At 43.5% G+C, this 26464-nt stretch overlaps 1 protein-coding gene across 1 annotated transcript in view; it reads right to left on the reverse strand.

Moving 5' to 3' along the window:
* Positions 1-26464, reverse strand: part of DNAI1 (dynein axonemal intermediate chain 1) — a 2249827-nt gene that overhangs the window by 650749 nt on the left and 1572614 nt on the right. The gene's annotated exons all lie outside the window — the stretch shown is intronic.

A 26464-nucleotide genomic window follows, 5' to 3' on the forward strand; every position in this document is an offset into this window, starting at 1 on the left:
GTAATGGAGGCCAGAGGAAAAAGAGTTTGAAAGAAGGAAATGAGAATTAAAGCTTTGAGAGAAGGCAGGAATGCCAGCATAGGTACCATCTGAGTCCTGCAACCTAGAAAACCAAGATCCTGAGAAGGAGTTAGAGAAGACTTTTTTAAAGTTTGTTGTGTATCCCAGACTCTGAAGAAGGGAAATGGAAAAATTATAATTTTGCAGCACGATCTCTGGAGAGGAGGCCTGAGTCAGCAGGTTGTCCAAGTAAGGAAGTACCTGTATCCCCTGAAGCCTGCAAAATGCAATCACAGAAGTGAGGCATTTGGTGAATACCTTTGGGGCAGTCAAAAGATCAGAGAGCAAAGTAGTGAATGGAAAATGCCAGGAAGCAACAGAGAAGAGCAAAACCTTCCTGAAAAGGGGGATGGATTGGAATATGTAGATAAGCATCCTTGAAATCCAGAGACATTGTAGAAGCCTGAGAAAGCAAAACAAGAAACAGAGTTTGAAGGAACAACATTCAAAAAGTGATCACCTTCAGAAAGTATTGAGATGAGAGAGGTCTAGCATTAGTCTCCAAATACTCTCTTTTTCTGGGAACTAGAAACATTCTAGAGTAAAACATCCTCCCCCACTGGGACACCTCTGGGACATCAGCAACTCATGAATAGTACCCTGAGTCAAAAGGTCTTGAAACACCTCTGGGAAAAAAGGAAGTTACTCCTGAGGAGGCTGAGGAATGCCCATAAAAGGGGGGGGGGATTTCCACACAATGAAGTATCCCTGGTGAATAATGGACAGAACCCAAGAATCCTGAGTAATGTGAAGCCAAACAGGAACAGAGAGAGAAAGTTGAAGAGAAAGAGGAATGTGGCTGGGAAGAGACGGACAGTCAGAGAGCACCTGATTTGTCTGGAAAATGAGACTTCTGAGTCACTGAAGTCTCCGTAGCTTAGCAGGAGGAGCCAGCATGCCACTATTTTTGCCCTTAAGAAGGAGGGCAAGATTGCCTGTGAACAAAGGCTCGCTTATTGGGGTAGTTTGTCTAAAAATTAGGAAAAGGAAAGACAAACATGTTTGATTTCCTGTAAGGCCTTCCCCTTATTGTGAAGGGATTTAAACCATCAGCTGCGTCCCCAAACAAGTATGTATTATCAAGAGGGGCATCCATCAATTTAGCTTTGATATCATCAGGCAATGACTGAAGTCAAATCTAAGAATACCTTCTCATCACTGGTCCAAAAGCAGTAGCTCTAGAAGAGGCATTTGCTGCATGATAACTACACTTGATGGAATGACGAGCCACCTGTAAGGTAGTCCCTAACAGGAAAAGAGCAGACGTTTTGCTCTCAATGTCTGGGAGATGAGAAATAACCTGACAAGCATGAGAAAGAACAGTCAACACATACCTGGATATGGGTCTGATAATTAATAGCCCTAAAAGCCATTAGCGAAGGTGTAAACTTTCTTACCTAGACTTTCCATGGTTCTGCCGTCTTTATCAGAAGGCAGTAACTTGGGTGAAGGAAGCAATTCAGAGGGCTCGTAACAGGCTACAGACACCACTGAGGCGTCAGCAGCAGGACACTTGTACAAAATATTATAGTCCTTAGGCAGCTTATAAAACCTTCAGCTTTCTTGGGAGCAGGAGGCAGAGAAAGTACAGTTGTGTACACTTACCATAAATGTGGATGTTCGAGTGTATTCACTGTTGCAGTCATTACATTTGGGTTATCTGCTTGCAGTAGCCCTCAGTCGGCCTGATTAACAAAGTCTTGGGTCCTGCGTCGGTTGCTGCCCATTCTTCCATGACGTCAGGTCGTCAGGGGTATAAAACATGCAGCAGATGCCAGTACATCAGTTTTTCTTGCCTCAGATGTCAGGTGTCCCCCTAATGGGAAGCAATTAAATCTATAATACAAGGATATACCTCCAACAAAAAAGCAAATACTATGCTCAAAAAGCTTTTTGGTGTAAGTGAGAGTAGAGGTATAGCCAAAAGAAGAAAGGGGGCTGGAGGGAGGGTAACCAGGACTGCAACAGTGAATACACTCGAACATCTACATTTATGGTAAGTGTACACAACTGTACTATGTTCTTCGTGTTTCACTGCTGCAGTCATTACATTTGGGTGGTTTCCCAAAGCTAAGGATGGGAAGTGGAATTTAAATAGAATTAGGACCAGCTATAAGGCCCTGCAAGACTGCAGTGGCAAAACCAGCTCTGGATTTAGAGAAAATTGGCAAATGATAATGCTTGGTGAAAGTATGTACAGAACTTCAGGTAGTAGCTGCTAGGATGTCCCTTGTAGGGACACCCCTGAGAAAGGCTGTAGAGGTAGATGCAGCCCTGGTTGAATGGGGTCCGATGCCCTGTGGAATAGGTTTTCTATGGTGCTTGTAGCAGAAATGAATGCAGTGGCATATCCATTTTGAAATGGTTTACTTTGAAATAGCTTTCCCCTCTGTCCCTGCAGCAAATGCCACCAGCAGTTGTTCAGATTTCCTTAGAGATTTTGTCCTATCCAAGTAGAATCTAAGTTGTCTGTGCACATCTAAGGAGTGCAGTATTCGTTCCCCTTTGTTCTGTGGGTTAGGAAAGAAGGTAGGCAAATGAATGGACTAATTAAGAGCCACACTGGATACCACCTTGGGCATGAAGGAGGGATTGGTTCTGAGGGACACCCTGTCCGCATGAAAGATGATGATGAAAGGCTCCACTGCCATAAGGGCCTGTAACTCAGATACCCTTCTTGCAGAAGTGATTGCTAAAAGGAAAGCTGTTTTCCAGGAAAGGAATTTTAAATCTGCAGTAGCAGCTAGCTCGAAAGGAGGAAGAGTTAGATTCTCCAAGACAAAGTTAAGGTCCCAGGCTGGAGTTGGAGCTCTCCTCAGTGGCCTTAAATTTTTGGCCCCTCTGAGGAACTGCTTGAGCAGTGGGTGAGAGAAGAGGGGAGGCTCTGTGCTATAATGAGCTGAAATGGCTGAGGCATGAATTTTGATGGAGGAAAAGGACAAGCCCTTATGAAGCATCTCAGTCAAATATTGTAGAATCTGAGGTAAATTGGGCACTGCTGCACTCGTTCCCTGAGATTGGTTCCAGGTACAAAATCTTTTCCATTTTGCAGCATAAGATTTTCTAGTACTAGTCCTCCTAGCCTCTAAAATGATATCCATCACTGATTTACTAAGGGGTGGTAAAGGAGAGATTAGGTAATTAGCCAGGCTGCTAGGTTCAGGGTTTGCAGCTGAGGGTGCAGAATCTGGTTCTCCTGCTGAGACAACAGGGAAAGAGTCTGAGGTAGGTGCCATGGGGCCAAACGTGGCACACTGCGCAGGAGGGGGTACCAGTGTTGGTGTGGCCAGTCTGGTGCAATTAAAATCGTCCTTGGCTTGTCCTGTTTGATCTTTAGAAGTACCATGGAGAGCAGAGGTAGAGGAGGAAAGGCATAACTGATAGGTTTTTCCAGATGAAGGATAGAGCATCCACTTTCCAAGCTAGTTTGTGGGGAATCCTTGTGCAAAATTTGTCCAATTGATGGTTCTGGGGGGAAGCAAACAATTCTATATCTGGGCTCCCCATTTGCTTGTCAACATGTTGAAAATCCTTGGTTCCAGTTTCCACTCGTGTGGGTCCATGAGGTTTCTGCTTAGTCCATCTGCCAGTCTATTTAGTTTTCCTGGCAGGAATTGAGCTTGTAGATTCACTTCGTAGCTCAAGGCTGTGTTCCACAATGCCATAGCTAATCTGCAGAGGGGGTAAGAGTGTGTACCCCCCTGCTTATTTATATACCACATGACCATGGTGTTGTCCGTCTTTGCCATTAATTGTCCTGGAAGAATGTGGTCCTTGAAGGCTGTCAGAGCATTCTGTACAGCTAACATTTCCTTTTGATTTATGTGTAGGTACATTTGACTTGGGTTCCATTTGCCCTGAATGCACTTCCCTGCCAGGTGAGCCCCCCATGCATAGTCTGATGAGTCTGTTGTTAAGGTTTGGGAGGCAGGGGGTAGTGTGAATGGTAGCCCCTTGTTTTGGTGGCAGGCCTCTGCCCACCCAAGGAACTCTAGGCGTAGGCAGGGTATGACAGGAATCATAGCTTCTAGATCCTGTGAATGTTGACACCATAGGCTTTTGAGATACCATTGCAGTTTCCTCATATGCAGCCTTGCATTTGGAATTAGAAGAATGCAGGAGGCCATGAACCCCAAGACTTACAGTATTTGCCTTGCAGATAACTGGGTTTTTGTGGCCACTTGTCTGAAGTAGGTTGTCAAATGAGTCCGTTTCTCTGGCGTGAGAAAAGCCATCTAGGAAGATGTATTCAAGCTTGCTCCCAGGAATATAATTTGTTGACAGGGTACCAGGCGTGATTTTTTTTTTCATTTATGGTGTACCCCAGAGACGTCAGTACCCTTTGAACAAAGGCCAGATGATTCAAAAGTATGTCCTGGCTTTCTGCCTGAATTAGACAATTGTCCAGGTATGAGTATATTTGAATATTTCTTTGCCTGCAGAATGCAATGACTGGAGCTAGGCACTTTGTGAAAACCCTGGGCGTAGTAGATAAGCCAAAGGGCAGTGCAGAGAACTGATAGTGCATGTAGCCTGCTTTGAAGCGTAGGTATCTTCTGCAAGACTCCCTGATAGGGATGTGCAGGTATGCTTCTTTTAAGTCTAGTGTTGCCAACCATGCATCTTTGCCTAGCATAGGAAGCAGCTGGTGAAGAGTCAGCATCTTGAATTTTGGAATCACCGGAAAGGTATGTAGAGTAGAAAGGTCCAGGATAGGACGCCATGTATTCCCTTTTCTGGGTATCAGAAAAAGTCTCTAATAGAAACCTTGTCCCTTTTCCTCTTCTGGTACCAACTGAATAGCCCCCATGCTTAAGAGAGAGAGTACTTGATTTTGGGCCTCTGCCCACTGATTTGGGGGTAGGTCTGGCCACCCGCTTGGTGTTGGTAAGGTGTGGAAGTGAAATCTGTATCCTTGGGACACTATATTTTAAACCCATTTGTCCTGGGTAATGTGTTCCCAGTTTTTGGCGTGCAGACCAGTCTTTCCGCCTAAAGGAGCATTCAGTTGGGAAGTGCTTAGAAGTTTTAAAAGCAAGTCACTGAGACCATTTTCCATAGGGGGGAGGCTTACTACTCCCTGATTTGGGTGCGGAAACCCCCCGCTGCTTAGTCTTGTGTGTCCCCTGGGACTGAAATCTGAGGTTTCTGCTGTGTCTGGGTTTGGCATGAGAAGACCTGGAAGGGGCTGGAAAGGACCAGTTCTTAGAGGACCAGTGCCTACTAAATCTAGGAGGCTGAACTTGTAAGAAATCTTTAACAGTTTTCATAGATTTAGCTTTATCTTCCATCTTTTTAAGAACTTCCTCCGCCTTGTTGTCAAACAGGCGGTCCTGATTTAAGGAAGCATCCAACAATTTAGCTTTAACATGATCAGGCAAAGATTGCTCCTTAAGCCAAGCATGCCTTCTGAGCACAGATCCAGTAACAGCAGCCCTGCAAGAGGCCTCTAATGAATCAAATCCACATTGCAAAGTATGTTTTCCAACCTGTTCAGCAGAATGCATTAAATCCTGTAATTCTTTATTTTCCGCACAGTCAGGAATCAACATAATTTTCTGTTTAAGCAATCCAATAACATGTTGCTGATACTTTAACATATGAAACTGGCAGTTTAAAGCCCTAATGGCCAAGGTTGCAGAAGTGTAAACCTTCTTACCCTATCTATCCAGCGCCCTGGAGTTTATCAGAATGAGTAGGATTTTTAGCAGTAGAAGCCTTAATGCCCTTAGGTCCCCATGAAATAGTCTCTGGATTCGCAATAGGATTTTTAAAAAGGAACTTGTGTGAATCAGGAACCCTGTAATATCTGTCAAGTTTTCTGGGAGCAGGAAGCAAAGAATCAGGGGCCAAACTAGATTCCAAAAAAGCATCATCAACAATGTCTAGTACAGGAGGAATAGCTAAAGGCCTATGCTGAGGCAAGAGTAAGAAATCCCTAAGCCTCTTTTTTGAATCAGAAAAATCCTGGCTTTCCCAGTGGAAATGCTCCCTTAGAGTATGTAAGGTTTCACCAAAAGAAAAATCCTCTGGAGGGGAAGCAGAGGGAATACAGTTCTCTCCATCATAATCCTCATAAGTAGATAAGGGCAAATCCAGATCATCAGAAGAATCAGAAAAATCAGAATCCTGGTCAGAAGATTCATAAACAACTTCAGTCCTAAGTCTCTTAGAAGGGGGAGGTTGGCTTCCCCTGATTAGAGTAATAAGATCTTCAGCCATTCTTATCATTTGTTTTTTAGGCATAGAGGCTTGGGCATGCGGTCTGGGCGTCGTTTTTTTAGGCATGGTTCGAGATTTAGGCCTAAATGAAGAAGGAGGCGTTGGTTTAATATGCAAGTCTGTAGGCCTAAATACACTTTCAGAAGCCGGTGTCTGCACAGTGGCTCCGGACCCATCCAAGATAGAGACATCCGCGGGTTCCATAGTTGAAGCATCTCGCGGCATACTGGACTCTGAATGGGTCTCAGTAGAGGCCTGTGAATCAGAAGTAGCAGGTATCAAGGGCTGCAAAAGCGCCTCACTGAGTACCGGCAAACTGGTGACTGGCTTAGGAGAAGAGTTGTCGGCAGTTTTGGACCTCGGCGGCCTGTCCCTGTCTTTATCTTTGCGTTTTTTCTAAATCCCGGTAGTCGGATGGCTAACCGACAACATTTCTGGATAATTAAGCCGAGAACTGAAATATTTAGAGGCAAAAATATACTGACGATGGATAGTGCGCTGATTAAATAAAGAACAAAACCAACAGCAAGGTACGTCGTGGTCAGGGCCTAGGCAAGGAATACAGTACGAATGAAAATCTTTATGAGGTATTTGCTTTCCACAAGTAATGCAATTATTAACTTTTACTGACATTGGTAAGGAGCAAGAAAAAGCTTCCCCAACAGGGTACTTAGCTTTAGTTGAAGACTTCGGTTCTGAAACTCAAAAATGAAAATTTCAGGAGTCGGCCGACCGGCACTTGCGAACTGCTTCTGCTTCGGGCACCGCACGGCAAGAAAGACTGATGTAATGGTGTTGGCTGCATGTTTTATACCCCTGACGACCTGATGTCATGGAAGAAGGGACAGCAACCGACGCAGGACCCAAGACTTTGTTAATCAGGCCGACTGAGGGCTACTGCAAGCAGATAACCCAAATGTAATGACTGCAACAGTGAAACATGAAGAACATTCAGGAGCTTTAAAGGCATTAGAAAATGTGTCCAACAAAGCAGCCAAAACAGGCGGAATAGAAGAAGGTTTCAGAGATTACATCTGCAGCAACTCATAGCACCTCTTATGGATTTCAGACACCTGAGCGCAATCTCATTTAAAAAAATGTCATCATCCTGGAGATTGTGTTCCAAAAAGAAATTACTTCAAAGGGAGTATCAGGACTGTTAGACTCCTCCTTCTCTGACCCATAGTATGAAGGAAAAGGAATTTGGGAAGAGTAAGGAAGGAATTCCTCATCAGAATTCAACTCCTCCTCAGAGGAATCTTGTTCCCTTGGCCTTTTAAGGGGAGTAGAGGACCAAGGGGGGGCTGGAACAACCCCCCCCCCAAGGAGGTTTTAATGCCAAAGCATTAAACAAACCCTGAGTGAAGGCCTGCCACTCACTCTAAGGATCCCTAGGAGCAGGAGAGATATGTTTATTTTTTTGTTTTTTTCTTTAATGTGATGTCTGCCCTGTAAAACTTAGAAGGCTCTGACCCAGGACAGCATTCAATAATAGTATCTGGGACTTCTTACCAAACTAAAAATCTGAGGAACACCCCTGGGCCCCTCGGAAATAATCAACCATGGTTCCCCTGACCATCTGAAATGGACGTCTACAAAGCCTTATTGGACATGGTGAAGCCTAGATCCCCACCGGCCTCCAACCCTGTCACAGCAGTCGTATCTGACAACGAAGCCGGATGAGCCTGTGGGTTCTCACTGCCCGAAGGAGAAACGTCTGGTGGAGGCTGGATAGCAGAAGATTCCAGGCTTGGTTTCTTAACCTTCTTCCCTAATGGCTGATCCTTGGGCAGGAAGTTCCTTCCATGGCATCCTGAGAGAAATGCTTGAGTCACTAATTCTCTAGATACAATGTTAGGGAAGATAGCCAACTATGCAAACTCTTCAGTATGAAGCCCTAAAGAACAGAGCAGGACTTACAGTTATGAGAGGCTCCAAGTCAAAATAAACACTGGTCATTTCTGTCTTCATAGAGAATCTGTCTCCTCTACTGGCATTTACCCTTATTGAATGACATTAACCCCTAGAAGCAACAAATAGGCAAGAAAAAATGAAAACCCAATGGGGCACTTATCTATGACAGCTCAGAGATCAGCAAATAGGATGTAGGCATGCAGACCAATGATTGGAAGATGCATTTGGGGGTGAAAGGACGTAAACATTCAATCTAATAATCAAGAGATGCGTTTGGCTTGGCAGCAAAGAAGTTCTGAGTATGGTATGTCCAAACATTACTTTTATGCCTTATGCTTTACGAGGAACATACATGACATATGACATACCTTAAAGCAACAGTAGGCTTTTGTATACTGCCCAGACATTGGGCTTCAGGAGGCAGGGAATCCCAAAGGTTGAGAATACTGCAACCAGTGAATGGAAGGACATCTTTCATATCCAATGTTGTCTATTTTCATCCATTCAAAAATGTGGAACAGAATCCCAAGCTGTCAAGCTGGATGGTATCAAGGAAAGACATTCCTGAAAATGGTAGAGCCAAAAGACGTACATGACCATGATTGTTCATCCAACTTACAGTGGGGTACAAAGGTGTGTATTACTGCCCAAGTAGTTGCTGCACAAATGTCATTTATTTATTATTTCTTTACCAGGAAAGTCCAACTTGGAACAAAAAAGAAGTTATGTCTTACCTTAATATTCCATCTGTGTTGTAGATCTTTATTCATTCATTACTGTTAGGACTACGGTTCCGTCCTCAGAACCAACATGGCCACTACCAAGCTCCCGCCAGCCAAAAACTCTCAGCTAAGACCTACCCAAAATGCCACCCTGAGTCTCTTCAGATTGAGTTTTCCTGCCATTATATTATAGGAGTAATAAAAGAGACAGTAGGAGGCTCTGTCTGAGCAAATACCTTAACTAAGGAGATCCTAGAGTCCACCAGGAGTCCAGGCAGGGGGAAGGAGGGAGGGAATAAAGATCTACAACACAGATGGAACATTATGGTAAGACATAACTTCTTTATCTGATGCTGTAAATCTTTATTCATTCCTTACTGTTAGGACCGAGTCTCCAGCTACTTGAGTCCTGGGTGGCCCTAAGGAAGGATATTCCTGAGTACCACAGAACCAAAAGATGCTTGTCCCCTGGAGGCCAAATCCAATTTGTAATGAGTGACAAAGGTATGAGGTCTTGCCCAAGTGGCTGCTGCGCAGATATCATCCATAGAGGCTCTGGAATGAAAAGCCACAGAAGTAGCCAACGATCTAGTTGAATGAGCCTTTATTCTGGAAGGTAAAGACAGTTTATTCTGATGGTAGATGAAGGTAATGACATTTCTAAGCCAGGAAGATAGAGTCACTTTGGAGACAGGCTCACCCAATCTGGGTCCCACAAAGGCCACAAACAATTGATCCATTTTTCAGAAAGATTTAGTTCTGTCCAAGTAAAAATGAAGTTGCCTATGAACATCAAGGGTATGTAAAATATATTCCCCTCTATTAGAATGCTGAGGAAAGAAAACCAGCAGGTCAATGGATTGGTTAACTGAAAACCCAGAAATGACCTTGGGCAAGAAGGATGGGTCAGTACGTAGGGACACTCTTTCCCTGTGGAAAATCAAGTAAGGTCTCTTGACACTTAAGGCCTGCAACTCAGATACTCTTCTCGCTGAGGTAAGGGCTACTACAAGTAGAGTTTTCCAAGACAAAAATTTCATATCACATGAATTAGAAGGTTTGAAAGGAGGGCTTGTTAACAACTGAAGCACCAAAGTCAATTCCCAAGGCTCTATGGGGGCTTGACAGGAGGTTTAACATGTAATACTCCTTTCAGGAAGGTTTTGCACAGACGGTGTGACATAACATAAGAATTATCAAATCCATTGTGAAAATTTGCGATAGCTGCTAAATGTTCAGTAATTGTTGATGCTGAAGCTCTTGCATGTAGAAGGGTAGTCAGGTATTGTAGGATCTTCTGAATAGGCATAGAGAAAGGGTCTAAGTCATGATCTTTGGCCCATGTAGAGAACCTAGCCCACTTACTAGAATACATTTTCCTGGTGGAAGGTTTGTGTGAAGCCAGAAGCATCTCACAGACAAGAGATGAAATATCAGATAGCCTGGCAATCATCGGAAGTGGAGAAACCAAGCTGTGAGCTTGAGGCTGTGGTGACTTGGGTGAATCAGTCCCTGAGGGTGAGATAGCAGACCTTGCGATTGATCCAGGATCCACGGGTTGTGAATTAGATGAGGCCATAGGAAAGGGAACCAGACTTGATGGGGCCAATAAGGGGCAATAAGGATCACTTTGCTTCTCAACCTTTGAGCTTTCTGGAGGAATTTCGGGATGAGGGGTAACGGAGAAAGGCATACAGCAGACCTGGGGGCCAATCGTGTGTCACGGCATCCCTTGGTTACTCCCCCTGAGGGGGGATCATGGCAAAGTAGCTTCTGCATTTGATGTTTGGGGGGAAGAAAACAAGTCGCAGCAAGGTCTGCCCCAACAGCGGAAGATCTGGTCCGCTATTAAAGGACTGAGGGACCACTTGTGACGCATCAGGATGTTCCTGCTCAGATTTTCCGCAGTAAGGTTGGAACTCCTGAGAATGTGCGTTGCTATAAGAAAGTGGTTGGAAGCTATCGTCCAGTGCCAAATTCTCATGGCTTCCTGACACAGTGGTTAAGACCTGGTTCCACCTTGTTTGTTTATATACTAGATGACTGACATGTTGTCCGATTGAATTGCAATGGTCCCGGAAGGGAGGGACATAGGGAACGCTTGCAACGCTAAGATAAATGCCCTCAATTCCAGGACATTTATGTACAAATTGGCCTCCATGGGGGACCAGGTGCCTTGGACTGTCTTTCCCTGGAAATGTTCCCCCCACCCTAGCAGAGAAGCATTCGTGGTCACTGTGGCTCTGGGCTGTGGAATGGAAAATGTTCCACACCAAAGATTTGATTCTGGCTTCATCCACCATAGCATTTCTTTTTTCAAAGATTTGTAAGGCATATCAATTGATCAACAGAATGGGTTAAGATCGACCATTGTGAAGAAAGTAGCCACTGTACTAGTCTCATGTGAAACCTCACCAGTGGAACTAAGGTAATGGCTGCTGCTATAGATCCCAATAGTTGTAGTACAAGGCGTGCTGTTACAAACGTCTGTTGGAGGAAGACTTGTATCTGGCTTCTTATTTTTGAGAGCCTGTGAGGAAGAAGGGAAGCCTGACATGATGTTGTGTTGATGATTGCTCCAATAAATTCCAGTGTTTTTGTTGGGGACATTTGAGATTTTTCCATGTTGATCATAATCCCTAAGCGAACAGCAAGGTCTTGAGTGTAAAAGAGGCTGTGAATAAGATGATTCCTGGTCGTGGCGGTAAGGAGCCAATCGTGTAGATACAGAAACACCTGGAATCCTTGTAGTCAAAGATGACCTAGTACAACTGTCATACATTTGGTGAACACTCTGGGGGTTGTCGAGAGATCGAATGGCAGTACCCTGAACTGGTAGTGATTGGCTCCCAGCTGGAAGCGGAGAAATCTCCGGGAGCATTTGTCCATTTTTATGTGGTAATGTGTGTCCTGGAGATCTATAGAGCACATCCAGTTGTCCTTTCCTAGAAAGGGGAGGATGGACTGTACCGTGACTATCTGGAATTTTTGAGGTTTTATGAATTTGTTTTGTAAGCTCAGATCCAGGATTGGTCTCCAGTCCCCTGTCTTTTTTGACACTAAAAAGAACCTCAAGTAAAAAACAGATCCTCTCTAGTCTGGTGGGACTGGCTGGATGACTCTTTCTTAGCAGCTTTTCGATTTCTAAGGCTGCTACCTCCCTCTGACTGGGTGGAACATCTGGGATTCATTTGACGGGTCTGGGAGTAAGATCAAATGGCATATGGTAGCCTCTGGATATTATTCTCTGCACCCATGCATCCGTAGTGATGAGTTGCCAGGCTTGTAGGTGCAGGGAAAATCAATCCCGACTGCTTCGAGAGGAAAGCAATTGGGCCGCTGTTCAGGAGCACTGGTAGGGTTGGACGGAGAAGGAATCTCTAGCTCCCTGGTTGCGCGGACCCCCTCTGCCCCGAAAGGGGCATCTTCCGGATGAGTTGCCCCCTCTACCCCGGGGGGATTGCTCACCACGAATGTCACGAAAAATCCTTGGGACTTATTGAACCACAGTTTTCCTCCCCTCTGGTTCCTGGAATAGGATCTCTGGGGGGCTGGAAAAACATATGCCTATAGCAGACATGGTCGTTCCATCTTTCTCACTTTGTGATAGTGTGTCTCTAACTTTGGGACAAAAAAAGGAAGAGTCATCAATAGGCGTGTTGATGAAGGAAGATTTAGAGGGGTCTGCAAAATCGCACAAAAGCGTCCAACCATGCTGTCTCATGACAATGCCTAATGCAGCTGCTCAAGCTGCCCCATGAGTGGTGTGAGATATTAAGTGCATCAAGGAGTTAGAGATAGATTCTAGGGTAGCCAGCTGCGAGGTGACAGTGTCACGCACCTGATCAGGCAGTACCCCTGCCAAAGAGGCAGACATCTCCAAAATTAGGTCTCTTTGGAGGTGAGTGAAGTGTGGCAGATAGTTAAGCTATCGAATAGCAAAGGTCGCTAAAGCGTAGGTCCACTTCCCCAGTCTGTCCATAGTCTGAGACTCCCTTTTTGGGGATGAACAGTGGAACTATCTTCTGCCAGTTCCCTCTTGATGGCCATCGCCACAACCATGGAATCAACTACTAACTGCTTAGACCAATTGGGCTGGTCTTCAGGGGTGGATAAAATTTTGTCTGGCCTCCGGGGGACAAGGTCTACGTTGTCTGGGGCCTTCCAGGCACACTGTACAATCAGTTTTACAAGCTCATCCACAGGTGGGGTCACCCAGGAAGTAGATGGCCGAGCACGGTAGGCCTGCACGAACACAGATTCCTCTGAAGAAGGGTTAGAGGACTCCCATTCTCCCCTCTACTTAAGGATCTCAAGAATGTCTCCAAATGAGACGTCTTCCAGGGGAGACCATGGGGACCCTTCTCACTCATCGCAATCGGTGTCCTCAGTGATAGATTCCTCAGGGGAATCAAGGTGCTTCCTCTTGCACTGTTTCTGCTGGGGTGGCTCCCCAGTGGGATCTTCTGAGGAGGACTCCGGAGAAAGAGTTCCCTTCTAAGGAAGGTCTTGCGGCTCCCATGCTTGGGATCCCAGAGTAGGGGGTTTGGACAGCTGCATGCTAGAGGGGGTTCTGGTGTCGATGCCACTGCTGCTGACTGTGAGCCTGTTGAGGCAAGGACCCTCTCCATCACCTAGAAAGCAGGCCCACCCAAGGAGGAGTGGGAGCCCGGAACCGAGAAGGACAACCTCGGAACTGGGGTCACACCCCGCCCTGAGGAGCCCGCCTCCAGGTGAGGAGCTCCGAGAGGACTGGTAGCTGCTGGTGGAGCCGTCACCATAGATGGTGCCAGCGAAAAAAATAGGCGCTGAACTAGGAGCCACGGTGCTGACAGCTCAATCACTGCTCTGAGAGTGCACCGGTTCCAATGGAACTTGTAATTGGTGCCGAAAGGGGAACCTCCGCAGTCGGAGCCGAGACAGTATGCACCAGTCTGGTCATCAGTACTGAAGTCTCTGGGATATACTGGTGAGTAAGCCATGAAAGCTTTCATTCCAAAGGGGACGGAAGACCTAGCAGGAGTGGGCAATCCTCTAGCTGCCAGAAGCTGGTCCACAACCCTCACTACATCTTGTTCCGAAAGGCTCCTGGTGGATCTGTAGGAGGCTGCTGAAGGAGAGTCAGGTCTTTCAAGAAAGGGGCTAAATTGATGCCCATAAAAAGGGTCATAAGTTGGAGAATATCTGGTTCTAGGAAGGTGTTCAACCTTCGTAACCGATGGAGTAATTGTCTGTGAAGCCGTATAAGCTATCGGCACTGTGGCCGGGGATGGTGCCGATGCGGGTACAGTAGTCAAAGCCGGTGTCAAAACCAAGGACGGCACCAAGGAGGATGGTGCCGAAGCTGGTATAGTAATAGGAGACAAAATTAGAGATGGCACTGAGGGAGAAGACAGAGCCTGGTGCCGAGGTTGTCTGCACAGAAGGCGCCGGAGAAGCTCGGTGTCAACTCGGTTCCGATGTGGATGGAGATGTAGGAACAAAGTGACTCCGTTTCTCTTTGTGTTTTTTAGTCTTAGTAGGCGGTGAGCCCTCCATCCCAGAGACAACCTCCGAGAAGTGAGTTTTCATCATACCCTTCAAAATTAACTTGTTTTTACGCTCAGCCAAAATGCGATTGCTGAAGCTGGAGCAGATATCACACAAAGCATTAATGTGGTCAACACATAAACAATAAATGCACCGGGCATGACCGTCTGAGTTGGGCCTCTTATGCCCACACTTATCACACTGCTTAAAACACAATTTGGCTTTTTCAGACATAATGACAAACACCACACTAGTCCTAGTGACAAGATAAACAGTCAAAAAACAATAACAGCAAAGTTAAAGAGAATATATATATTTTTTTCATATCCAGATAGAAAGAAAGTGAAGAGTACCAACAATGGTACTTAGAAATACCACAAGTGGTAGGAAAGAGGGCCTACCTAAGGTAGGAGACAAGGACAGTACCAGCGATGGTATAAAAGGAACTACCAAAGGTAGAGGGTAGGGAATAGAAAAAGTATAGTAGTCTACAGATGAAAGATGAAAAATTAGCGAAAACCGACTAAAAGTAAGGTATTAATAGGAATTAACACAAAAACTCTACACTTAGCTTGAGAGAGAGAAGGCTTAGCACGTCTGACGAGGAATGTGGCAAACGAGATTTGAAGAGACTATGAGAGGGGGATTATGGATAGGTCTTAGCTGAAAGTTTTTGGCTGGCACAAGCTTGGTAACAGCCATGTTAGTTCCGAGGATGGAACCGATGTCCTAACAGTAAGGAATGAATAAAGATTTACAACATCAGGTGCCAATTTTCAGCGGAGGCCCAAGGAGAAATGCTCCAGAAGTATGTCTCTGTAACATGGGATTAAACCGGAGTACCCAGAGGAAACCCACATGAATGCATACTCCACACAGAAGGTACCCAGTTGAGAATCGAACTGGAGAACCTCCTGCTATGAGGCGACAACGCTACCGCTGCACCACTGTGCCATTTGGATTGTCATCAACTGTCAATCCTTTATTGAAAGCTGAAGAAGTAGAAACTGCTCTAGTTGAGTGTCCCTTTGGTTTAGTGGTTAAAGGCAAGTTTTTTCTTTCATATACGAAGAATCTACATTCTGAAAGCCATGTTAACAGGGTTACTTTAGATACTGCTTTTCTCTTTTGGTCTTGCAAAAGAAATGAATAATTGTTCAAATTTTCTAAGATCTTTTGTCCTGCGAATACAGAATCTGAATCGTCTGTGAACGTCCAATAAATGTAAGTATTCCCCCTTTGTTGGAGAATCTTAGGAAGAACACCAGATGATGTATAGATTAGTCTAGGTTAGTATCAGATGCCACCTTAGGCATAAAAGATGCTAACAAAACCAAACTCCTCCTATTCACCCTTAAAAGATCCAACCCCGTAAACAGGTCAACAGGTCAAAATTTACTATTCAGTCTCAGAACAGCACTGTCAAATTAGTGCCTCACAGTAAACTTCTTGGAGTTACTATCGATGAAAATCTCTCCTTTGACCTTCATATCCTAAACATCAGAAAGACCCACCAAAAGTTAGGTCTGCTTTACAGACATATAACTTACCTCAACTGCTCAACCAAAAAAAAAAACTAGCATCCTCCTTTTTTTACCATCTGTACCCTGCTCACAGGCATTCAACTCTCTCAAAAAAAAAACAAACTCGAATCTTGTTACAATAAAATAGCAAAGTTTGGCACTAATGCTACACATACCTCCTATCACTGTATATCCCTTCAAAAACTCAAGTGGCACAAACTACCTCACTTTCTAACTTACCTACAACTCACCACTGCACATAAAATCATAACTAAACCAGAAGATTGCCCATCCCTAGCCTTACTAAATGTCCCCCTACAACCCCACTAGATACCTCAGATCAGAAAATAAAAGTCTTCTAAAGGTAGAATTACCCAACCTTACAGCTGGCCGAGCTCTTTACTCCATTGCTATAGCCAAGGTGTGGAATTCTTTACCCACCACAATCAGAACCACTTCTAACCACACCATTTTCAAGAAGTCTGTGCAAGAATACCTCTCCAAACTATGGCTCTGTACATGCTCAAATTCTTCCAGCATTACATGAAACTAGAAACCTCTTCTAACAACTTTAATACTATGAAATATCTATCTTAACTTAATTTAACTCTTCTCCTTCTCAGTTTTATGCATCCTCAGCTACAAGATGAAATTTAAAGAAAAGAAAGCCTAATTCTAATTGTATATCGACATATGTGTGTGCGTGTGTGTGTGTGTGTGTGTGTGTGTGTGTGTGTGTGTGTGTATATATATATATATATATATATATATATATATATATATATATGGGATCTGGACACATGCTCGACTAGCGTATGTCCGAATCACAAAACATCGAACACACATACACGAAAGCGCTTAACATCAACAAGCGCTTCCGTGTATGTGTGCCTGTTTCGTAGATCGGACTACAGTGTGGGTAAGGGAAAATTCCCTGTAGTGCAATCTCAGAGTGAGAATAATTGCCCCCCTGCAGAAACGTAGATTCTTTTTTTTTTTGAGCTACCATACACGGAAGCGCTTTTCAATGTTAAGCGCTTTCATGTATGTGTGTTCGATGTTTTGTGATTCGGACATATGCTAGTCGAGCATGTGTCCTTGACATATACATATATATATATCTATATATATATATATATATATATATATATATATATATATATATATATATAGTAATTGGATGTAAATCATTGTTATTTTAGTATTTTGCATAATGTTGCTTACTAGTAACTTGAACCTGTTAACAGTCGTTAACTTAACTTTTTATCATCAATGTATATGCAATATGTGGAGCTTTTCTCCCCAGGCCTCCACTGAAAATGGGCACTCCTAGGCACAGTGGACTATCCCGGAAAACAAATGCAAATAAATAAATAAATAAATTAGTTGTAAGGGAAACCCTGCCCTTATTGAAAACCATATTGGGGGGGGGGGGGTTAAAGAAAGGGCTTGTAGTTCTGAGATTCGCCTGGCTGAAGTTACAACAACTAGAAAAACAGTTTTCCAAGTCAGAAATTTAAAGCATGCTTTATTAGCTGTTTCAAAGTAGGGTTGCGTAAAGGCATGTAAGAGAATGGTAATGTCCCATGGAGGTGCTTGATCCCTAAAGAGAGGTCTTAATAGAAAATGTGCCCTTAAGAAAAGCTTTAGAGATCTTATGGGATGCAATGGACATATTAACCCTGACATGGAAATTGGAAATAGCCACCAACTGAATCTTAATAGTTGCATAACTGGAGCCTTTTTCAATGAGATCAGACAGAAATTCAAGTACAGATGGCATAGGTGCTGAAAAGAGATATAATCCTTTAGAATGTGCCCAAATTGAAAATCTCTTCCATTTGCTGTGATAAATTTTCCTTGTAGACAGTTTCTGAGAAGCAGATAGAATGCTGACCCTGAAGGAGGAAGCCTGGCATCTCTGGCTAATGTTAAAATTGAAAGTACCATGTGGTTAATTTCATGAACATGTGATCCGAAAGAGATATTCTACAGGTAGGGAAAGGAGATCTGGGTAATGATCCAGCATCCATGGTGGATGTACTATAACAGGCTACTTGAAGGGGAACCAAACTCTGTCAGGGCCAAAAGCATACAATGAGAATAATGCTGGCCTTGTACTTATGGCTTTCTGTATGAATTTGCTCATTACAGGTAATGGGGGAAAGGCATACAGGATTCCTGGGAGCCAACTGTGGACCACAGCATCTCTTGATGACTCTCCCTGTGGGGATAGCAGGGCAAAGTACCTGCTGCATCTGTTGTTCAGACAGGAAACAAAGAGATCACAGACAGCTGGCACCAGTGGCTGAAAATTGTTTCTGCCACTACAGGATTAAGGAACCATTCATAAGGCATTAGAAGTGTTCTGCTCAATTTGTCTGCAAGTGCATTGGTGCTCCCCAGGATGTGCATTGCAATTAGAAAGCATTGTGAAGATATCTTCCTCTACCAAACCCTCATGGCTTCTCGACAGAGGGGGTAAGAATGAGTTCCTCCTTGTTTGTTGATGTACCATACCACAGTCATGCTGTCTGTGTGAATGGATATCACACCATTGGGGAGTAGGTCCTGAAATGTCTCCAACACTAAGAGGGCCACCCTTATCTCCAATATATTGATGTGAAGATTGGCCTCTGTCATCAACCATGTACCTTGGACCATCCTCCTTTCAAAGTGCCCCCACACCTTAGAAGGGATATGTCCATGGTCATTGTAGCTATAGAAGGGTCCACCTGGATAAAATGACTTTTGGTCACCAATGGGGAGGGTTAGCTACCATCAGATGTGGCTTCTGCATACCTGTGCAATTCTGATTTTTGTATACAGTGGGTGAGCGGATTGTGTCTATTTAACTGATAAGGTTCATTACAATGCCCTCATGTAATATCTTCCTAGAGGAACTAAAAGTATCCTGGCTGCCAGGAGACCTAAAAGTCATAGGATCAATCTTGCTGGTGGTCTTGGATGGTGGACAGCTAGAAGGGCTGTTATAAATAGTGACTGAACTCCGGTTGGAGGGAGGCTGACTATTCAAAGCTTTGGATTCAGGTGGCATCCTATGACAGCTAAGGTTTGCATTGGAGTTAACTGACATTTTGGAAGATTTCAAAGCAAAAAGAGCAACCAGTGAAAAGACAAAAAATGTATAAAAAAAAATGAAGAAAACTGGTAAGCAGAAAGACGTAAAACAAAGTCCGTTTAATAAAACACAAATAATAAACACGGAATAAAACTTTAAAAAACAAGGATGAGCGCTTTCATTCCTTTTAGGTACTTCATCAGAACCAACTGAAACAAATTATCTTTTGCCAGGCTTGGGAGTGCAAGGAGAGATGCCCACCCAAATGCCTCCACAGTGCAGCAGTTGGACAACCGTTCAGGGGTTATGAAAGGCTTCCTTAGAAAAGGGACCTCAAAAGCCTTGATTTTGCGATCCACCTTTTCCTCTTGGTTGTTGTCCATTGAAACTGTCGCCCCCTCTGCCACGAGGTGGTCTTTCACTTTGGGAGTCATGGAAAGAACTCTGATTTGCAGAACCAAATCTTCATCTCCAGTCTCTGGTTTCTGGAGAATGCTCTTTGCGGTGTGGAGAAGCGTACTCCCACTGCTCTTGCCATCTTGTTGACTCTTGGTGAGTGTATCATTGACCTTGGGTTCATACAAGGTGTAACCATCATAAGGGGCATTAATGAAGAATGACTTAAAGCTTTCCACAAAATCACATAATCCCATCCAGGTGTGGTGGTGCATGGTGATGCTGGTGCCTGCCACTCTGGCTGTACCATCAGCTGTGTTAGAGAGCAGACGCATGGCAACATTAGAAGACTGAAGGGTCAAAAGCTGAGAATCCACTGTTTTTTGGACATCTGCCAGCAATACCCCTGAGACAGACTTGGAGATCTCCTTTGTCAAGTCTTTCTGGAATTTCATAAGATGAGCAAGATAGTTCACTGATCAAAGAGCAAAGGTCAATGAAGTGTAACTCCACTTTCCATATCTATCCATTGTTCTACACTCTCTATTACAGTGATGGATAAAGCACCTTTCTTCCAAAAGCTTTTTCTTAGTGGATCTGAGTGGTCCCTTATTCCAGTGCTTCCTATCAGCCAGGGCAGGCAGTTTACAATTGGCCTCCTGCGGAATGGGCTCCACCACATCAGGATCCTTCCATAGCCATTGAGCTATTAGAACTATAAGAGAGTGAATGGGTGGTACCACTCAGGACAGAGATGGTCCAGAACCAAAAGCCTCCAAAAAATACTGAATCATCCAGAACAGGGTTTTGGGATGACGAGCCCACTCTCTGTTTCATCAATTCTAAAATGTCTCCAAAGAGACCTCTTCAGAGAGGGAGCAAGGGGAATGCTCTCCTTCATCTAAGTCAGTAACTTCTGTGAAAGACTCAGGTGATGAGTTTAAATGTTTCCTCTTATAAGTCCGTTTTCTGGGAACACCTTCTGGGGGTAAAGCGGAAGAATCAGAGTTGGATGGGGAACTGACACAGCAGATTTCCTCAGAAGCTCCTGGTACCTAATTTCTGTGTATGGCTGTATGTAGAGGAGAAGAAAGCAGATTGTAGGTGAGGTCTGGGTGGAACTGGAGTGGTAGTAGCAGCCTCATCATTGGAAGATGCCAAAACCCTTTTGAAAGTTTAAAAAGCCAAGGCTGCTATTTGCACTGATGATTCTCTAGACTCAGAGGAGAAAAAGGAAATCTCAGTATTGACTAGCCTTGGCTCGAAAGGAGATCCTGGCATGAGCTATCCAGAGCTGAGCCCCAAGGGGATCAGATGTTTCTGACAACCTCAGACTTGAATCACTTCCCCAAAGCTGCAAATCCAAGTCTCATCTTGATCCAATGGCATCGGCATCAAGAGAGATTGGGATACTGTCAGTGTTGAAGATGCCAGACGCTCCAGTGTCGGCAAATGAGCTATGGTTCCAATCAGTTCTGATGAACCAGAAGTCAAAGGTTGGATTGGTACAGAATCCTGTATGGAGGGGTTGAGTTAGCCAACGTTTGGCAGATTCTCAGGGGATGGTGCTGGGATAACCCCGAGCTGTATCTTTGTCTTCAAAAATCTCCTTACCATCATGTCAACGTCCATCTCTTAAAGACTTCTAGATGACCTGAAGGATGATGCTACAGTGGATGGATGAGAATATCTCTTCTCTGGCAATGTTTGCGTGGAGCCTAGACATCACCAGTCCCAGTGAAAACTAAATTCTTGAAGAAGGAGTATTGGGCCGAGGAGTTTTGGCTCCATCTTTCTTGGTATTTTAGGGACAGAACTGACAGACATGGTTGGTTCCGGCGATCTCCTTTTTGAGGATTTGGTTGGAGACTTGCTTCTTTCCTTTTCTTTTTCTTGAGGTTTCGTCTTAGCTTTTTCCTTCTCTTTGCTGGAAGATGTAAAAAAGGAGAAGGTGAAGAGGAACCTGCTTTCTGGGCTGGAAAAAGCCCCTTAAGAATTAGTTATTCTCACCTTGTTTATAGAAACCTGACACTAAAGACAACACAAGATTGGCAGTCTGTGCCGAGGTGAGCCACACTAAGACAATAGACACACTTTGCGTGAGGGTCCTGAGAGGGCAACTTGTGACCACACTCAAAGCACTTTTTGATGCCTGAAGCTTCTGCCATGTTAAGCTGCAAAATACAATAAAATGCAGTTTAGGTTATAAGACAAAATGGTAATAATGCTGCAGAAGAAAAGAACTTCCGAAAAACTCTATACAGAAAAAAGGATTTTTTAAATACTACATAATGATTTGAAAGAAGAAAAAAACTAATGAAAGAAACTCTCGTGGTAGGAGAGGAGTGGTAATGCTGAAGATAACTTTTGCAAAATATTAGTGAGCTCTTTGCACATCTGAACACTTTGATTGGAAAATGAGATCAGAAAATCTAACTCAACCTAGGGTATTATGGGTAGGGGAGGAGTCCGAGCTCTGGAACCAATACCCTAGAGATTGGTGCAAAGGTCGAATCCTGCTGGATCCGAACACCCACATGTTTGAATGGACAAAAATAGACAACACTGGATCTAAGCTATTTAAAGCAGATTTTTCCTCACAAGAAGAAACTGCAGATAAAACATTTCTAATACTTTCACATTTTGTCAGAACAAACTTTAACATATGAGCCTGACAATTCAAAATTCTGAAAACCAAACCTGCAGGAGTATACACTTTTTTCTCATATATATCGATAATTTTCCCATCCTTATCAGAAAGAGTAGGATTGGAATCAACTAAGGCTACAGCTGATAGGTCAGGTTTGGGAATAATTTATACAAATTTAAAAGACTGAGGAACTTTATATATCCTGTCTGCCTTTTCAGGGACAGATGTCTGACTATCAGGAAAAACTGCAGGCAGTAACACACACACACACACACACACACACACACACACACACACACACACACACACACACACACACACACACACACACACACACACACACTCTAAAGCAGATGGTGCTGCGGTAGTGTTGTCGCCTTACAGTAAGACGTTGTCCTGTTCGATTCTCAGCTAAAGCATCTTTTGTGTGGAGACATGCGTGAATGGGCATACCTTCGTTGAATGTTGTGCGGCAGAGCTGGCAACTCGTCACGTAAAAATCTACTGCCAATCATTAGCGGACCGGAGTTCTTCTGTGGTGACCACTAACTGGGAAAAGCCGAAAGACACAACTCTAAAGCAGATAGAATAGGAAGAATGGGCATAGGTTCTAGAAGATCCTTCTATAACAACTAGTAGTGTTTAGTGAGAGACTGGGAACTCTCAGTGTTCTCCCACTGAAAACACTGGCACATTCTAGCAAAAGTCTCACAGAAAGAAAAACCTCAAAAGGGAGAATCAGAAACTGAGCTCTCCTCTGAGTCTGAACTAGAAATCTGTGACAGAAACCCTGAATCCATTCAAGCATCTCCCTGTTTAGATTCAGGATCATGAATCTCTTCAGGAAAAGAGGAATCCCACTTTCTTTTACCAGAAACTACTTTACAAGAAGGATCAATAACCTGAATTAAACCCTGAGCCAGACACAGTAAACTACTCCTACTCAAAGAAATTTGAGGAGGAGAACATACATGCTTGGTTTTCTGTTTCTTTTGAAAAATGGGGCCAACTCTGTTAATAATGACAGTTGCTGCTTCCCCAGGAATGGGAACAGCATTCTGACACAAAAGGGAAACCTTCCCTGTTCCATCTCCCAGGACTGACAAGAGTCTCTCTCCCTTGCCCACTGAGGAGACTCCCCAATAGTCACAGAGAACATGGCTGTAGGTGCTACACTAGAGGGATCCGGGGTAAAAGAGGAGAGGTTTGAGGTGCAACAAATGGCCACAGCAGAGTCATCCACCTGCATCTGAGGCAAACTGTGCTGTGGTGGCAAAGGCTGTTTGTTTATCTTATTCTTTTTGTGGCTAGAAGAAAGACTAACCATGGGACCGGTAGTCTGTTCCATGGTCAAGATGAAAATGGTGCCTCTTTCCCGGGGAGGACAAGCAGTAAATACCAGTAAAACTACCAAGCTACAAAAGTTGTTTTTCTTTTTTTTTTTTTGACAGAAAAAGCACAATAAAAAGAACTTTAAAGCACTATGCCTGCCCCACAAAGGAAAAACAAACACTATTTCTCCATGGAAAATATGCTTCCAGTTAGTTACACTACTTTTAAATTGACAGAAAAATTAGTACTCCATTTAAAAGTATATTACACTATCAAGACTGTCTGTTAAAACACAACACTCATAGATTTATTTATTTATTTGACTTTTGTTGACAGACTGAGCAAGAGCACTTTTTCAGTGGAAGCCTGGGGAGAAAAGCTCCACATCATCATAAAGTTAAAATACAGTAGATTAAGTATAGTAAACAACATATTTAAGGACATAACATATTTAAAGTGCAGTACATTACATTTTTAGAGGACATAAAAATAATTAGCAACATCACTGAGTGAAACAAATGGTGGTGCAGCAGTAGCATTGTTGCCTCCCAGCAAGAGGTTCTCCCGTTCAATTCTCGGCTGGAGTGCAGGGAGTGCCTTCTGTGTGGAGTCTGCATGTCCTCCCCATGGTTGGGTGGGCATTCGAAAGACATGCGTAAATGGGCATGCCTTCGCTGAAGGTTGAATGTCGAGCTGGCACCTCGGCGTTCGTGAAAATCTACTGCCAATCATTAGCGGACCGGAGTTCTGCTATGGCGACCCCTAACCAGGAAAAAGCCGAAAGACAACAACAACAACAACAACTGAGTGAAACAAATAGAGTGAAAAACAGTAAGCAACAGAAAATTTGACTAAGTAAACAGAGTTGTTACTGAGAAAAAGTTAATCTAGTTTTAAGATACTATACTAAGATAAAATTCTATTAGTTAACAAAAGGATGTGCTTTACTGGGGGATAAAGAGGAGTAGGCATGGAAGGTTGTGAGGACAGAGATTAAGTGATTGCAAGGTATACTAATAAAGGCAAAGTAATAATACATCAATAAAGGGAACTTATCAGCCCAGCAATGGAAACCACAAGCCGAACATTAGTCCTCCAATGCCTCAGAGAAGCATACTCTTCAATGGCATTAAAGCTCTGACGGACTTAGAGCCCAAACTTGTCTTTTAGTCAGCTCAGCTTGAGCTGCTTGACAGTTTGAGTGTGTGGAAGGTGCCCTGAAGCTTTGGAAGCTGGCCAGCTGTTACATCCTAACAGAATATAACCAGTATACAGCAGTGATCAATATGATGAACATCTGATGGGTCTGAGAGGAATAAGTAACACAGTGACATCCAACAAGCCACTGAGATGCATGGAATGATGTTTTCAGACCTGCTGCTCAGAAAATTGGGCAGATAGAGGGCCCAAGCAAAGCAAAGCAACAGCTGTACTTTGAGAAAAAGCTGAAGGTAGGGCAGGTGTTGAGAGAGAAGCAAGTACAACTGTCTGCCCTGATGGCACTGCTGTTGGTGTTGACATCTTTCTATGCACCACCCATTGGAAGAAGGCTGACACCACTGATGTCAGTACCAGTGTCATACTCTGCCCTGAAAGGCTGACTTGCTGCTTTGGAACAGACATACTGTAACCCATCAGACCGATGCAAGTAACACAGTAACATTGTGAACATACACGTAATGTGATATACTGTTTTGCATTCATTATTGTAGCTGTCCTAGCCTAACAGCCCATTTTGTGACTCACCTGGTTAATCACATTAAACAAATAAATAAATAAACAGTAAAGTATGACAAAGACCAGGACAGGTAGGGCCCCTGGCAAGCCATTATGTGTAAAAGGGGAGGGGGTTATTATTTCGGGAATGTTTTATATGAATAGCTAATACCTGCCGGTGTCAGTCCTGCTATTAAAAAGGAAGAACTCCTCATACCATATCAGGCAAAATCAGTGTCTCAATAGGATGCACATTCTCCTTTATTTTATTCTCACACCAGGCAATTGGCTTCACGTGCCCATACTGATACTGTGTTCAAACACTGGGTGTTACTGTGCTATGCTACACTTCTGAAATACACTCTTTTGTAGACCCTTCTGCCTGTTTTCAATGACATTAATTGTAGCTGTACATTAAAGATACCATGCACTACTTTTGTAGAATAATAGGTTTAAGACAGTAATCATTTATACATATTCAAGAACCTTTTAAGTGCAATTAGGAAGCAGGTAGACCCAGACACCCTTTACAATCTACATGGCTGCTCTTTTATTTGCTAGAACTGCAGCTACGTGCAAAAAAAAAAAGAAAGATGACTCTCTGTAAAAGAGAACTATTTTATCAGGTTCAGAACGCACCATGATCATGGCTGCCTTTTGACCAAGCATTGGCTTATGTGACATACTGAAAATAAATGTAGATGACAAAAGTGTCCCTGTTTTCGTATCCACCCTGGTACATTGACAAACTCGCAAACCTAAAATCCAGAAGCCAAGCCAATATAACTGGGTGACTCATAACTCATAACCCAGCCTGGCAGTAAAACTTCCTACTTTATATATACAGTTGTTATGTCAATGACACATATATGCATAAATGGACTGATGAGGCTTGCCAAGACCCATTTTACTTCTTGTATGAAATACACTTCTGACTGTTAACAAGAGAAGATTGTGACGCTTGATCCAATTCTTACGATTAATACTCGATCATCTGGTGAAATGTAATAGTCAATGAATAACAGAATAAATTCAAGAAAAAAGTTACTTTCCTCTGTAATTACAGTTATCCAAATAAATAAGGTCATGAAGCTATATGAAGTAAATTTAGATTGACACTTGTATATCCTGAATATAACACCAAAGTGGACAATGTTGGTATAATTGAAGTTCGGGTTAAATCCGAATGCATATTATGGAGACAGGAGAGACTATATTTTTTATCAAAACTATCCAAGCTGCATAAGCAGAGAACTGTGCATAATACACATCATTTTTTAACTCCTAGATATAGTAAACTATACAGGATGCAACCACA

Source organism: Protopterus annectens, chromosome 1.part1 (genome assembly GCF_019279795.1).
Source record: "Protopterus annectens isolate FY-2018-M chromosome 1.part1, PAN1.0, whole genome shotgun sequence".
Taxonomy (NCBI): Eukaryota; Metazoa; Chordata; order Ceratodontiformes; family Protopteridae; genus Protopterus; species Protopterus annectens.